Here is a 17,621-nt window from a genome sequence, read left to right as displayed (position 1 = left end):
AATCGAAAGATACTTTACTTTATGCACCAATAATGTTTGAGTTAAGAAGAGATGATTATATATAACAAAGTGAGGGAATGATGAGATTGGTTAAATATAATGGTTAATGTTGTTTACACAATGTTGTGCAAAACATTTAACGGTTTCACTTAAGTTGATGTGAAAATATGAGTTGTTATTGTAGGCATATATAATTTACTATGATGGATCTAAAATGATACAATGAATAATCTAAGCTTACTTGAAATGTTTGGAGTCATTTAGAGGTATTTAATGGCATTTTTGGACACCTTAGGCATAGGGATGGCAACATGTCGTTTGTTTCCATTAAAAATTTTAATGGCTAGGAAAAACCACATGTCCCCTATAGCCATTAAAATCTTTAATGCCTACATTGAGTAACATGTCACCTTGCACAATTTATTAATGTGTGTTTTGGTTCAAAAATTGTATGCTTAAAAGGTTTTTTTCAATTAGCTAAGCCTAATGACGGTATCTACACTATAAAATGAGTCATTTAGAATTGTAAATATCTTTGATCACACTTTTCAATTCTATCTCCAACCCTTCTCTCTCTTTAGCTTACTAAGAATATTTATTTTCTCCAGGAAACTCTCCAAGAATTGCTTAACTTGTGTGAGTTTCAAAGGCTTGTTAAATCCCACTTTTCATTTCATCTTGGTGAAGCTTCAAATAACTTTTGAAAGGCTTGATATAGAGATTTTAGATAGTGATACTCCTCGTGTATAAGCCTTTTGATGTTCCCCAAGTTTGAAGTATCAATTGTTCTATTAAGAGATTGTATCTCTCTAAAACCTTAACTATTTGAGATAGACTATTTTGATTTCATTTTTGAGTTTCCCATTATATTTTTTGTTTTCACCTTTGATAGTTCTATTATATTTTGTGTGAGGATTTCATTTATATATGACGAATTATTTCACTCTCAATTTTATATCATATTCTAGATCTTACTTTATTATTTGAATTTTAAAGATATTTGTCTTCATACTATATATGTGATTCTTGATTTAGTCATTAGGGTTTGTACGTATTATTAGTTTATTCCTATTATTAGTTGTTAATTTATAGGATGTAAGCTATAAATTCCCAACAATGACAACCTCTTATTTTGTAAAGCTACTCCACATATAGCACTTAAGTGTTCAATTAATACTTATAGTAATGCCTCAAGATAATTTGATCAACCCTCAGAAATATGTGCTTTCGTTCTCCCCTGACACTTCTAATGAAGCTTAAACAACATTCCAACAAACTTTTGGCATGACAATTTCTTCTTACCATGAACGATACCTTAGAATCTCTTCCTTTACTTGTATATACAAAGCATTGTTTTTCAGCACCATCAAAGATAAAATTTGGATGATTTTAAGTTCCTAGAAAGAGAAATTATTTTCAGTTATGAGAAAAGAGGTTCTATTAAAGTCGTTGTTCAATATATACACACGCTGAGTTATTTCTAACTCACTATTACTTATTGTCACGGGAAATTTTTTGGTGGGGTTTACACAAAATGGCTCTTCTATCCATTGGCAAAATTAGAAATTTCTATGCAATTCCAACCGGGAAGGTGGTTTGGGTTTCTGCACATTCCAACCTTTCAACCAAGCCATGTTGGCATTATAGACATAGCGATTGCTTGAGGCATCTGATTCTCTTCTAGGTCGAATATTGAAACAAAGTTATTTGGCAACCACTGATTTTCTTCACTCCAATTTGTGTCACTCACAATCTATGACATAACAAACTATATAGTAGGAAAGTAATCTTCTAAAACACATTATTCATTGAAAGGTTGGAGCAAGTACTTGTATCCGATCCCTTCATTATCCTTGGACCCTTTAGCATTCTGTGTTTAGTCCTATCCAATTCTTGATTGATTATAAAATTATTACATATTAACTATGGATATACATTCCAAAGAAATGAGGAGTGCGCACCATGAGAATAAGTATGAAAAAGATAATAATCTTCAACGATAGTGGTGGCAACGGAGGCAAAGAGTTATACCAAGAGGGGCCAAACATAAAAAAAAATATATATATATATACATATATATTAAGAAGTGAAAAATATGTAGTTTCTGATCGAAATTAAGAATTATTATAAAAAAAAAAACCATGTAATATTTATTTTTCAAAATCTGAGGAGCCAAGCTCCGAGTTAAATAATATTCTGCATAAAAAAGTGTTAAAATTATTATCACTATAATTACTACTTTTATAGATTTGATTATGATCAGATGAATGTATATATATAGCAAATTAGAAAAGTTTTATTATTCAAAATTTAATGAGAAATAAAATTAAAAATAAATCCAATGTCTCCTCTGCTTTTTGTTATTGGGATAGAGTATCTTTCAAGAATCCTTGGCAAAGTGACAGAGCAACAGAGATTTAAGTTCCACCCAAGATGTGAGGGGTTGAGACTTACTCACCTTTGTTTTGCTGACGATCTGTTATTGTTCAGCAAAGGAGATTTTGATTCAGCTCTCTTACTGTTAAAAGGTTTTCAACTTTTTTCAGATAGCTCTAGTCTTATTGCAAACAAAGGTAAATCAGCTATATATGGAGCAATGATGCAAGAAGAGACTTGGGTTAGATTGACTGGAATGACTGGGTTCAAAAGAGGTTTCTTACCATTTAATTATTTGGGAATGAAGATCAGCAACAAATGTATCACAAAGGCGGACTGTGAATGCTTGGTGGACAAAATGATGCTAGGAATTCGCACTTGGAGCACTCGAAACCTTTCGTTTGCTGGCAGGTGTGTTTTAATTAACTCAATCCTTTTTTCTATTAATACCTACTGGTCTTTAATAGTTATTCTTCCGAAGGCTGTTGTGAAAAGAATAAATCAGCTTTGCCGAGCTTTCCTTTGGAAAGGTAGAGCTGATTATGATGGGCCTGGTCAAGTGGCTTGGGAGGAGACTTGTAAGACTAAAAGGAATGGAGGTCTTGGCTTTAGAGATGTTGGTTTATGGAATAAATGTGCAGTTGGTAAATTTGTTTGGGCGATTGAAAAAAAAGAAGATAGTTTGTGGGTCAAATGGATTCACAATGTGTATCTGAAAGAGAAGGAGTGGTGGAGCTATATGCCTCCCCCTACAAGCAGCTGGTATTGGTCTAAAATAGTTAGAATCAAGGAGGAATTTCGAGCAGGTTTGGTTGCAGCTGAATTTCGAAAGAATACCTTTAGTATAGCTGCCTTGTATAGTAGATTGAAGAGCTTGAATGAGACCAGATGGAACTTCACTCTTATTTGGGATAGGATGAGTATTCCCAAGCATAAGTTCATAGCTTGGCTTGCTCTCAAGAAGAGATTACAAACCAAGGACAGATTGCTTCATTTTGGCTTCAATATTGATACTTGCTGTGTGTTGTGTGGGCAGGTTACTAAATCTCATGAGCACTTATTTTATGGCTGTGCCTTTAGTACTAGGTGCATTCATGAGGTGTTGAATTGGCTGGGTATTGGGACTAATTTGTGCCAGCTTCGGGGAATAGTGAACTGGGTTAGGCGTTGTGGTCATTCCAAATGTCGAAGGCGGATGTACTTATGTGCGATAAATGCAAGTGTGTATCATATTTGGCGCTCTAGGAATGATGCTTTATGGAACTCTAAATCTCCAATAGTCACAAATGTAATTAGAACTTTAAAAAGAGAAATCTGTAATAGATTTACTTTCATAGATACAAAAGGAATTAGCAAAAAGGATATAGATTGGGTGGGGCAATTACTTTGTAATTAACTGATTGGTGTTTGTATTTGGTTTTGTGCATAATACAATTTTGAGCTGATTTACCAAAAAAAATAAATTAAAAATAAATAATATAAAATATTAATTATGTTAAATATAGAATAGAACAAAAATTTAACATATACAAAAATAACTTTAAAAATAATCTATAATAGTTAAAAGTAACTTTTTTTTATTATAAAGTATATGATCCATTTTCATAAGTTTACAAAAATATGTGAAAATAAATCTTAAATCACTACAAGAAAAAATGGCTTTTACTTCGGTTTTTAAGCATAATTTACTTCGATTTTCGCTAAAATTCGCAACTGCAGTAGTTCGGAGCGAAGTAAAAAGTAGTTAAAAACCGAAGTAGAAAGTAACCTAAAAACCGAAGTAGAAAGTGCCCCCTTTTTTTTAATAATTATTTCTGATTATTTTTAAATGGCCCAATTCTATTTATATATATATTTTTTTTTTTGGCCTATTTTTTTTTTAAATGGTCTAATTATATGTATATTTTTTGGCATAATTTTGTTTCAACAGTCTAATTATATGAATTTGTAGTTATATATATTTTTACAATTGGAATTGGTTAAGAATTTTTTTTTGAATGAAAATATGCTAACTTTCATTAATTAGAAAAGTCATACATAAGCATATAAAACACAAGTACTTAAGTAAGATAGCTAGCCTTAACATTAATACATTTACATAAAACTAAACTTACAACTAAATGAACTTATAAGCAAAATAGGCTTACTGATAAATGCATGTCATCAATCGACCTAACCATTCGTGTTGGATTGGCAAGAGGACTGCAATCTCACAATATTGCTTCTTCCCATCAAATAAATATAAATTAATTTTATAGATTATCGATACCAAAATAAGTTATAAAAAATGAAATTACTTTTTCTTTTAAGGTTTCTATTGCATTTGATGCCCGCACAAGATCTCTAATGTACTTCAACGCATAAAACGTCATTCATGACATTGTGGTTGTCTTGGACATGAAACATTGAATATCTTTGTAGGATTGCCGAGTAATTCATTGGAAGAAGCCTTATAATATGCACTATTTAAAAATAAAATTAACAAAAGTTATTAAAATATAGTAACATGTAATAGTTGTTGCATATTAAAAAATATTTTTAAAAATCTAAAACTTACCTCATTATCATTGAATCAATTTCTTCAGAACGTTTGTGTGCTTTCAGTGGATCCAAGAACACGATTTTTCATTTTGGCATAGCAATCACCAACATCCAATGTTCTCTAAAATAATAAGTGTGTTAAATAAAATAATTAAATTTTTAATATATGAATAATCAAATAAGAAAAGTTTATAGTATTTCTTACCGTATGTTCCAAGGTATAAAGTATAGTTGACCAACTCTATCCATGGTCATCAACCAATTTGCCAAGTCAATGGTTGATCATTCTAAATCGTTAACATTATTAATTCTAAGACGCTCAATGTCAAAAAACTTGTAAAAGACACGCTGATTTGGAAATAGGGACTCCCAAATGCATATGCAAAATTTTCTTAAGTGTTAAATATTTTTGAAAAATTTCAGCAAAGCTTCCCCTATAAATAGGACTACCCAAACCTGTAAACATTCAATTTACTATGAAAATTTGCAACAGATCACAGCGCATTACTCATAACCATTCTAAATTTCATATCATTCCAAAGAATTAGTTGAAGGGATACCTTAGTCCGAATATCATTGCTGAGCCTCCAATCATATACAAAGTAGCAACTTGTTCCACATCCTCTGAAGTTATAAAGATTGACTCGAGATTCATGAATGATGGGTCCACTGGAATTGAGACGACTGTGTTTATTCCCTTAACTCTGCAAAATTCTCTCACCATAAACTAAAGGCTAACATGGATGCGATTCATGATGTGATCGGCAAATGGTTGGCCTTCGGTCAGAGTGTTTTCTGGATTGACGTGAGACCCAGCTGATGACAGATGTGTGCTAGTCAGAGAATTACAGTTCGTCTTATCCTTGGATGAGCTTTATGACATAGGAGGTTTCTTTTTTAGAGGACCCTACAGAACATCAAGTAAAAATAATATTAAAATAATAGACCAACAAATATTTCAATAGGTAACAAATTAAATAATTCTTTTATACCTGATCCGTCATAACTAATTCTTTTGGTCAAGGAATGAATACATCATAGGTATCTCGAACATAGCGTATCTCCCCAACAGAACATGGGATTTCAGCATCCTCTTGTAACATTTTGGTGACTCGCACCCTCACGTATTCGTCTGTCAGTTGAACACCATGAATAGTCAGTGGACCCACCCCATCAATGATAACACCCTCTACCACCACATTATGAATATTATCTGAACAAAGTAACACATCAGTTCTAAATTGTGGAGGCACGTCATCCTGCATGTACGGTGTGTGATATTCTTCGTCATTCTGCTCGTCATCGTTTTCGTGTTCATCCATATCATCTATCCCACCTGCTTGTTTAGCTCTTTCCTCCTCTAAAGCTTTAAGTTTTTCTCTGAACCTCGCTGTTGACCGCGTTTTTGGCCAACGACGTGTAGACGTCAAAAATGATAAAAACCTTCAAGAGAAATAAACGACACAGACGATTTTTATAGTGGTTCAGCCCCAATGTATTGGTAATAGCCTAATCCACTTAGAGTTGATATTATAGATCTGCACTCAAGATCAGATGAACCTGAGTCAACTGAGTTTCTTCAGTGCAAATTACAAGAATACAATAATTCTCTCAAATACAAGTACTCTCTCTCTCTCTTGAAAATAAGAATTCGAATCAAAATTTCAAAAGTCCATTTATGATGCCATAAGCCTTGTATTTATAGGCTCGGGATCGTACAGATGATATCCCCATAATCAGGATATTTTGCTATTCTCATTATATTTAATTTACAATAATATTCAAAATATAACAGTATACTATATTCGTGGGATAAACTGAGAGATTCCCGCATAAGCCAAGACCGATTCTTGTTGAAGCCGTTTCTGGGATCTCTTGCATAGCCCTGCTCTGTCTAGTCGATCCATATCTCATTCAGGCTGGTCGATCACACCTTCACTGGGCAGACACACACCTAACTGGGCAGACATGCACTTAACTAGGCAGACATGCACTTGGCTGGGCAGACATGCACTTGACTGGGCAGACATGCACTTGGCTGGTCGGACATGGTCATGACTGGTTGGACATGGTCGTGACTGGTCAGCCAAGGTCATGCCTGGGCAGACAAACACATGACTGGTCGGACATGGTCGTGCCTGGGCAGACAAACATGTGACTGGTCGGACATGGTCATGCCTGGGCAGACAAACATGTGACTGACCAGTCAAAAATTCTTCACTAGTTTACCGGTTCACTCCTAAGCCAGATCACCCAACCACTCCTTGCCATTTGTCATTTCTATTGCCACGTCATCGAACTCCAATTTTTGGGGATAACACTAGCAATTTCTGCTTCTTTCTTACTAACAACATCAGCCATTTCTTTTGCTATTTTGGGTTTTCTTCCAAAGATGGACGAAATCTTCACAAATGACCTACAATAATCAACCCAATTATTTAAAATCTAAAATATTGTAGAATGAAGTTAAATGTAACAAATAAAAAATAATATCATACCCAAGTGCTCTAACACGGCCTGGGTGCTTAGGTGTCCCTAAAGCTTGCGTTAATATGTCATTCCAACCCTTTGCAATGATTTCTCCACTACTAACATTTTCTTTCAGCTCATTCTGTCAAACAAACCAGTGGTCTCTTATATTAGTAACTTATAAGAACTTTATCATTCCTACACTACTTTAAAATACTTGCTTGAAACCACTTACAATTCTTGCTTCAATTTGTTTGTCCAAATCTGTGACAAGAACCTTCTTCTTTTCTCGTGCTCTTATCCAAACTTGGTACCGTTCTACATCTGCCGCACCTAGTTCATTTTTCTACAACATACAATAATTAATTAAAGTTGGTGAGTGAAATATTCTTCATAACAGGTTGACAATTGTAAAATAGTGATATGAATTACTTACCAAGTCCTCTCTAACATTGGCAAGCCCTCTACGAGATGTACGATGCCTCGAAGTATATTCGAGAGCTCTTTCACATTGTGCTTCCCGCAAAGCCTACATAAAATAAGTAAAGGTAAGTTTTTAAGCAATTATTAATACTTCAAAACTAATAAATCATATACATAATAGATATACATAATAGTACCATATACATCCTCACATTTAATTAATTATGGTTTTCAATTTTCTGGAATGTTAAAGCCACCCTGAAATAGAAAGAAAATGATTAATGAAATGCAAAGTAATTCATGAAAATGATCAATATATTAAAGTAATTAAAATATTTTCTTACATATGTGTCCTCCCATATTCTATTCTTCAATCCTTGTGGGACTTGTCTCCAATCCTTATAATTGAGAGAGATTGTTCTCCTAGTTTTAACTCCAAGGTACGATTGCATCTCGCTATATGCTTTCCCTATAGGTTGACCTTTATCATTAAACTTAATATTTCTTTTTATTCCATTAGCTTTTTTATTATTGATATTGTTCTTCTTTGTTGGGCCTCGCCTATTTGGTGTGTTCTCCCCTTCAGAATTTGTCATCTGTACATAAACTTGAATTAACGTTACAATTATGACATAAATAAATACATATTTAACATAAAAATGAATACATTACTCACTGGACACATTTTCTTTTCCTTTTTCTTTTCTTGGTTGATTCACAATCTACCCATATTTCGTCTCTAATATCATTTCTAATGTATTCCCCATCATCATCATCTTTATTGAAATCATGGATTTGCTCAACTTGCTCATGTATTGGTTGTCCAACAATAAAATTATCATGAAACAAATCATCATTTCCTTCGTCATTTTCATCTTCTATAAACTACCTTTCCGGGGTTCGTAAAACAACTGACCATTTATCATCAGCAGGATCAGTTATGCAAAACACTTGTTTTGCATGGGTAGCCATGATGAAAGGATCATTCTTGTGACCTCTCTTACTTAAATCAACCAAAGTGAATCCAAGTTCATCAATTCTAACCCCAACATTGTTGTCCACCCAAGAACACTTGAGAAGGGGAATTTGAAATAAGAAATAATCAAGCTCCCATATTTCTTCTACAACCCCATAATATGTCATAGTACCAGCTACTGGATTATTGTCTTTTGCACTAGCGAAATGCATTGCTTCTGCAACAATACTTACTCCACTATTTTGAACCATCCGAGCATCATCTCTTGACTTTGTGTGAAATCTTTTTCCTCCAACAATGTAAGCATGGTGCTTTATTACATGAACACTTGCTCCAAATTATATGCGTTTTAACTTTGTCGACACTCCATGGTTTTCTTCTCCCAACCTTGCTAGAATAGTATTTTTCAACCATGGACTAAATGTTTTATGATGCTCATCTATAATCCATTTCTGTTTATTTTTAACCTTGTTTGGAATCATTGATTGTAATAACTCCATGTGCTCACTGCAAATACGAAGTACAACATTAAAATTTCAATTATACATAAAAATGAGCATAATGTTTATTAAATTTATAACTTACGTTATATATGGTTGAACCTCAGGATTATTTTCCAACACAACTAAATGAGCTTGATTTAATTTTGTACGAGATATGGTCACTACTGTTCCTTTCACTCGTAATCCTCTATCAACTCCATTCGAGTTATTCCGTGGTTTGCTAATTCTGATTGTGTCGATTCCAACCATGTACTCTGAAAAAAATTCCACAACTTCTTCTGCTAAATAACACTGAACCATACAAGCTTCAGGGAGATGGTGATTACGTACATATCCTTTCAACACCTTCATATTCCTTTCAAATGGATACATCCATCTCGCCCAAACTGGCCCACACAACTTTGTTTCTCTTACTAAATGGACCATCAAATGTATCATGATGTCAAAAAAAGATGGTGGAAAATATTTTTCAAGTTTGCATAAAGTTTCAACTATTTCATCATGCAATGCATTCAACTTCTTCATTTCCAATTCTTTTCCACATAGTTGATTAAAGAAGATGCACACACTTGTCACACTATCTCGAACTCTTTTTGGTAAAACTGACCGAATGGCAATTGGAAGTAATTGTTGCTTTAATCTATGACAATCATGTGATTTCATTCCAATGAACTTCAAATCTTGTATAGACACCAAGTTTCGAACATTCGATAAATAACAATCAGGCACTTTCATCTCTGCCAATGATTGACATACGACTTGCTTCTCTTCTTTAGACAATGTAAAACAAGCAGGAGGCAAATATGTTTGTTTACCTTTTTCTTCATGTGCCAAGCGGTGTCTTATACCCATCTCAACAAGATCTAAACGACTAGAAAAACCATCTTTGGTTTTACCTGGGATATCAAGTAATGTAACGATTTTACTTTCACATACATTTTTTTCTATGTGCATGACATCCAAGCAATGTCTAACGAGTAAATCTTTCTAGTAAGGAAGCTGAAAGAAAATTGATTTTCTTTGAAAACACCCATTGACTTTTTTGTTTTTATTCTTCTTCCCATACCTAAAGTCAACTTTTTCTACTTCCTTAAGAATTTTCTCACCTGACAATGGCAAAGGAGCAAGGTCTCATTCCACAGTACCGTACTTGATATGGAAGAGGATGCCAACGTCCCAATCATTCTTGGAAGACCATTCTTAGCCACAGGACGAGCTTTAATCGACGTTCAAAAGGGGGAGTTAAGGTTGCGAGTCCAAAATGAGGAAATAAGTTTTAATGTTTTTGCAGCAACTGAAATTCCTACCTGTTGTAGAGTTGATGTGGTGAATGATTGTCAAGATTCAATTGGTAAAAAGAAGAAGAAGACCGAAGAACGATTTCGAACAGTTCGACGTCGTATGAAAATATTATTGTGTGGCAAGTTTGAAGGTTTCGATGACATTGGGGATAATTTCAATATTCTCAACAGTGGAAGGGAATTCTCCTCGTATGACACGATGGCTCTCAAGGATGCAAGGGGTGGACTTGACCCAAGTTAAAGGTGTAGAGAGTTCAGCGTCCGGCTAAATGACGTTAACGACAACGCTTTTGGGAGGCATCCCATTCTTTTAGTTGTTTTGCTTTAGTTTTGAACAATTTAAAGTGTTGTTTTGGTTTTTATTTTGGACAATTTTTGGATTATTTTTGCAAGTTAAACCGTGAAAAGCGTGAAAAAAATAATAATAAATAAATAAATAAAAAAGAAGAAAGAAGAAGAGGATTTGTTTCAGGAGGCAGACACCCACTATTTTTCTTATCCTCCACCATATCCTCCATCTCCGGCTCCTCCACCGCCTCCTCCCTTTTGACGCTCGGGTTGTCGTCCTGGTAAGTTTCTTCTTTTTTCTTATATTTGTACATTGGGGACAATGTATTCTATACGTTTGGGGGAAGAGCTTTGTTGCGTTTATATTGCGTATGTTTTCTGTGATAGTCTTTGTTTTTTTTTATTATGTAGTTTTTCTTATAGGATGTGTTGTGTCTAGGGTGTTTAGAATGTTTGATCAGTAGAGTTGATAATGATTAGCTGATGATAATGAATGAAGGAATTGCTCATATAGTTGATGAAATGAAAGCCATAAAAATTGAACCAAATCTGTGTGCTTGGTTGAATATTTCTTTGAGTTGCTTGGGTCCATGTAAATATGTGAAAGCTTGATCATGATTTTTAGATAAATTTTGTGCATTTGATGATATTTATGCTTGCTAAATTTTGGTTCAAGGAAAGATGGATGATTATGCTTAGAACTTTTTTGCTTGCTACTTGAGACGAAATCCTAGATAATGCATGTGTTAGGAAGGTGATTTAGGCCATTTTTGGAACGATTGAGCCTTTCAAGCCAACCTTGATTAATTTAATCCCTAGTTTCCTTCTTTTTGAGCCTTACATTAAATTCTTTGTTGTGACACCTATTTTGAGCCTACTTGAAAGACGTTATAATGTTTCTTTCCCATGAATAATTACCATGAGCATATAAGTGAATGATGATTGGGGAGTGGTTTTGTAATGGTATGTATTGTGGATTGGGTGTTATCAATAGAAAAAAAAAATTGAAGAAAAATAGATTGAGAAAATATTCTTAAAAAAAAAAATTGAAATGTAAGTGTGAATTTTCTCAATCTAAGAAGAAAAAAATATATATATACTGGGATTGTCTTTGGGCTGTAATGTGGATATCAAGTTTGGTTCGTATGGTTTGTATGCTTATGGTAATTTTGAGCTTAAATGACATTTCATCTACCTATGCCTAAGCCTATTGTTATAAGCTATAAAAGTCTTATTGATTCTTGGGCTTGTGTTGTCTATATTAGTGGAGAGTAGTCGGTGAAGCAAGCATATGAGGTAATAAGATTTGATGGTTTGTGGTGAGAAATTTGGTAAGTTTAAATGGATTCAAATGCATGTTATTTATTTATCATGATTGGGAGAGCATATATTTGTTGTGATTTGAGTGAGTTGAAGAAATATTTTGATCAAAATTCTAGATTATTGTTGACGGTGAAATCTCGTCAACGAAATTAGATCGGAAAACTCAAAGGTAAGTCAGGTGATGTTTATATAAGAACTAAGAATAAACTTTAAGGAAAAGTAAACACAGATAAATGATGGAGCAAGTCCTAGTATATTTCTCAATAGCCTCTCCTTACAATGAATTTTCCAACCCCTCATTCTGAGGGGTCAAGCCCCTTTTATAGCTGGGCTCTAATGGCCCCTTATACATGGTGGTCCCGTGAGACAAAATAGTACAAAAGTACACTGTCAGGGTAATAGCACATGTGGCAGTGGTGTGGGAAGAGTGGTGGAGCAGAGGATCATAGTGTCAGCCTGGTACATAGTCAGAGGCGTGCATATAGTGCCTCCACTCTCTGGACTGATCCGTACCTCCACTACTTGTGTGGTACAGGTGTCAGGGTCATGCTTCTATCCTCCCCATGGTTGTACGTCATGCACCCGTACACGTACGGGTACAATGTACCCAATGGTTATTCCACGTCCTACTAAGTGTAGGGAAGTTCAGGAAGAGAGATAAGGCTTCTTCAACGGGGCCTGCTGTGTGTGTGATGAGGCATGACGCCTACAAATGAGATGAGGGGCTTATCTTGTGAAACCATCACTTTGCATCCCCCATACTACGAGGCTCCTGATATATGGCCGAAGGGTGTTTAGTGGAGGCTATGTCTCTTGAGGCCTTTGACGTGGCCGGTGAGCGAAGCGAGGCACACGTGGCCCTTGGGCGAGGCCTTTGGGGACGAGGCCGCTATATACATGCGTGACCCTTGGGCGAAGCCTTTGGGGGCGAGGTGAGGTGACCTCACTGCGAGCCCTTGGTGCGCGCGGGCGCGAGGCCCATGTACGCGCGGGGCGCGAGGCGCATGTGCGCGCGGGCGCGAGGACCCTGGTGCGCGCGGGCGCGAGGCCCATGGTGCGCGCGGGGCGCGAGGCACATGTGCGCGCATGGGGTGCGAGGCCCCTTGTACGCGCGGGCGCGAGGCCCATGTGCGCGCGGGGCACGAGGCGCATGTGCGCGCGGGCGCGAGGCCCCAGGTGCGCGCGGGCGCGAGGCCCCTGGTGCGCACGGGGCGCGAGGCGCGAGGCCCCAGGTGCGCGCGGGCGCGAGGCCCCTGGTGCGCACGGGGCGCGAGGCGCATGTGCGCGCGGGCGCGAGGCGCATGTGCGCGCGGGCGCGAGGCGCATGTGCGCGCGGGCGCGAGGCGCATGTGCGCGCGGGCGCGAGGCCCCTGGTGCGTGCGGGGCGCGAGGCGCATGTGCGCGCGGGCACGAGGCCCCTGGTGCACGCGGGGCGCGAGGCGCATGTGCGCGCGGGCGCAAGGTCACTGTTGTGCGCGGGCGCGAGGCCCCTGGTGCGCGCGGGGCGCGAGGCGCATGCCTTGGTGAGACATGGGATACATCCTAGGTGTGAAATGTCTTCTTGGCGTGAGGTCCTTGGTGTGGGCCACCTCGGGGCAAGGCTAGGCGCATGAGGTGTTGGCATGCGCGGGGTGCAACGGGGTGTTGCTGGAGTAGTGTTCGCGAGGCTGGGGCCTTAACTTCGAGGGGCATGGATAAGGGCCATGTGTGCATGACAAAGGCGTCTAACACGGTGATGCGGCTTGGGGGCCTGGAATGACGTCGTGAGGCCTAGAGCCCTGCGAGTGTTTAACACTTTGATGGCCTATAATAACCTTCTGCCTTCATCGCGTACTTGGTGCCTTTGGTGCCCCTTAGCTGTTTCCTTCCTTAAGGGACTAGAAACTTCTTTTGTTTTTCTTACTTGGTGGATTTTTGGCATCCACAATTATCATTATGGTTGTATTCTTTTTCTGAAAACTATACGAGCAAAACATACATAATTTGGAAGCTTAATTTGTTGTTGTCAACTTGATTTGTTTGGTTGTTTAGGGTTTTTAGGATTGTTTGGAGTTCTTTACTCGAGGGCGAGTAAAGGTTAAGTTTGGGGGAATTTGTTAGGTTCATTTTAGGTTTGTTTTAGAGATCGTTTTAGGTTGTGTTTTTAGTTAGTTAGGATTGTTTAGTGCAGATTTATGATTGTTTTCTTCTTGTTTCAGGTTTTAATGGTGAAGTAGATAATATGGAGTGAAATGAGAAGAAACATGTTAAATATGATAAATAACATGGATTTCGTGTTTATTGTGGAGTTTCAAGACATTATGTGTGGAAAATACTACATTGAAGATGCTCAACACACGTCGTTTATGCTCTATAACGCAAGTCTCAGACTTCAAGCCGCATATTTACCATGATTTGGAAATACTTCTAGAAATAGAAGTTGTATATATTTCTCTTAGCTTTCCATATCTTTTTGAATCATTCAATTCGGAGTTATATCGAAGGAGTTATGATCAAAATACGATGAGCTAATGTTGCAGGCTGTTCGAAACGAGTTTCGTTCTATTCTGACTTTAGCGCTACAGCGCCATAATAAGAGCGCTACAATGCTAGTGCCCCAAATTTTGAGGGATTTTGGCACTGTAAATAGCGCTACAGCGCTCTAGAAGGAGCGCTACAGCGCTGGTGACGTGATTTTCAGATTTTAGACCACTTTTTGAAGGGCAATCTAGTCTTTTCACTTGGGAACCTTGTAGGGCTATTTAAGGGACATTATTTTGCGATTATAGAGGGGAGATTGACAAAAACCCTAGATTAAGCAAGGAGGCTAGAGAAGAAACAACAAGAAAATTCAGAGTTCTTTTTCTTCTTTATCTTTTGATTTCATGTTTATGTTTGATTTAGTCATGTTCATGAACTAAATTTCTGTTTAGGTTTTCTAATTGACTCTCTTGAAACTCTATTATGATTTAATGAATTTATCTATTTCTTCTTCATTCTGAAATCTATTCAATTTGTGTTTATTGTGTATGTATTTGACTGCGCATCTTTTACATATGATTTACGAATTTGAATCAAAATCTGAAAAGTGAGATTTGAATATGCTAAAATTGAATAGACATAGACTTCAATTTAGAACGAGAGTATCAAATTGGTTTATGTGATTGAGGGTTGTATTCACTGCTTCCTATTGTTTGAATTTACCATAGAAATATTGGGAATTCACACTAGGTCGAGTTTTCTATTTCTTAACTCGAATAGTTAACACTTTTGCAAACCTATCATTTCAGTGAAGAAGAGTTTCAGTAGTAATTGCATTAAAGATTAATAGAGTGGATAGTAGAGAAGATTAGGATTCCTATTTGTTTTACAGTGAATTCAAACCAAGGTTTTGCTATTAATTGTTATTTTGTTTAATTTTTAATTATTGTTTTTTTTGATATTATAGTTTATTTTGCGGTGTCTAAAAGAATCGATAATTCTAATTGATCAAATAGAAAGAGAAATTAATTGACTGGTAATTGATAATTCAGTCCTTGAGGACGATACTTGGTTTTTACCATATTATTACAAATTGCGACTGTGTGCACTTGCATAGCTTAAAATTTCGCAACAGTATGCATACTCCTTACGATATAAAATACAATCATTAGTACATGCATGAATCTTCTCATACTTCAACCCTATCTAACTTAATGTTTTCTTTACTTCATATGTAGACTCCGGAAAATAATTTTCTAGCGGCAAAATCTCCTTGAAAGCAGCTAAAAATTGACTAAAACACTTATCACTAACTCCATTTTCTACTTTTATGTTATAAAATATAACCATTGTTGGCAATCTTAGTTATTGCAACCACTGAACAATTTTCTATCTGCATCTCTAACCATACTATCAAATTTTTCTGGATTATAAAAAAACTCTTCTTGTGCTTCATCAAGCAATTTTATAGAATGATCATCAAAATCATTACTCTCAAAATCATCTACACCTCGTCTACCTAATGGATATGGGTCGTCATTTAATAATTATCCATGCCAATACCATTTACTATAACTTATATCAAATCCTCGACAAAATACATGATCCTTTATCATGGTAATATTCCCCTTTACTTCATTACCACAATCGATACAAGGACAACAAATTTTTTGTGGATCACTACAATTCTTTAGGCAAAACTCTAAAAATTTGTTGAATCCATCTTGAAATTGTGATGTTTCTCTCCTCTCAAGCATCAATGATTTATCCATACTAATAACAATATTAAATTCCTAATAAGTTAGAAAAAAAACTTATATTAGGTTATAGTCTTATAAATTTTTTTAAAAAATCGACAGAGTTTCCTCTGTTTCTATAGCATACCGTAATTTTATAATTACCTATAAAACCAATAAAAACAAACACAATAATCAAATATAGATGAATTCATCATTATTAGGTTCTAGTCTTATAAAATTTTTAAAAAATTCGACAGAGTATCCTCTGTTTCTATAGCATATCACAATTCATAATTTTCTATAAAAACAACACAAACAAACACAATAATCAAGCATAAATGAATCCATCATTATTAGGTTCTAGTCTTATAATTTTTTTTTAAAATTTGGCAGAATATCCTCTGTTTCTATAGCATACCGCAATTTCATAATTTCCTATAAAAACAACACAAACAAACACAATAATCAAGCATAAATGAATTCATCCTTATATCACCACAACACGCAAATTTCCCATAGCCTACTTTACTAATTTTCAAACATAACTTTCACTAAATCCAATATGCATGATTTAATTAGCCTTATCTTTATACATAAATCTTGTAGTAATATAAATAAAAATAAAAAATAACTAACATTCAATATTACTCTTCAATTCACCCGAAATGAACAACAAAGTTCACCACTCAATCGACGACCCTACTAAAACATTACTTACATAATTAGTAAACTACATAATTAATTATCAAACCAATAAATAAATAATAAATCAAATTAGTTATAGAAACTAATGAACAACACTTTGATCATCTTTAAGCTATTTATTTTTTTTCAAATATTTAAAAAGAAAATTCATCTCTTGTCACAATTTCTAAAATTTACTAATATACATATATATATATTTATAATAAACCGAATTTTTATCACATTATTTAACCTAACAAAATAAACAAATAATTAGAAAAGTTAACAAAATATTAATAATTTTAATTATAAAATTCAGAAAAATTAAAAAAATTAAAAAAACATGGAAAAATAAAAAATTATCATTAAAACCATATTTTAGTAATCCATACATGTTTTGAAGCTCAAAAACACTCTGCAATGACAAAACTTCGGTCAAAATCTGGCAAGAAACCCCAAGAAACCATGAGAACTAATACCCACGGCCAAATGTATTTTTTCTCTAAAAAATAAAAAGAAAAAGGATTTTGGGGCTATA

This window comes from Humulus lupulus, chromosome 1, assembly GCF_963169125.1.
Source record: "Humulus lupulus chromosome 1, drHumLupu1.1, whole genome shotgun sequence".
Taxonomy (NCBI): Eukaryota; Viridiplantae; Streptophyta; class Magnoliopsida; order Rosales; family Cannabaceae; genus Humulus; species Humulus lupulus.
Note: the sequence above shows the minus strand (reverse complement) of the source record.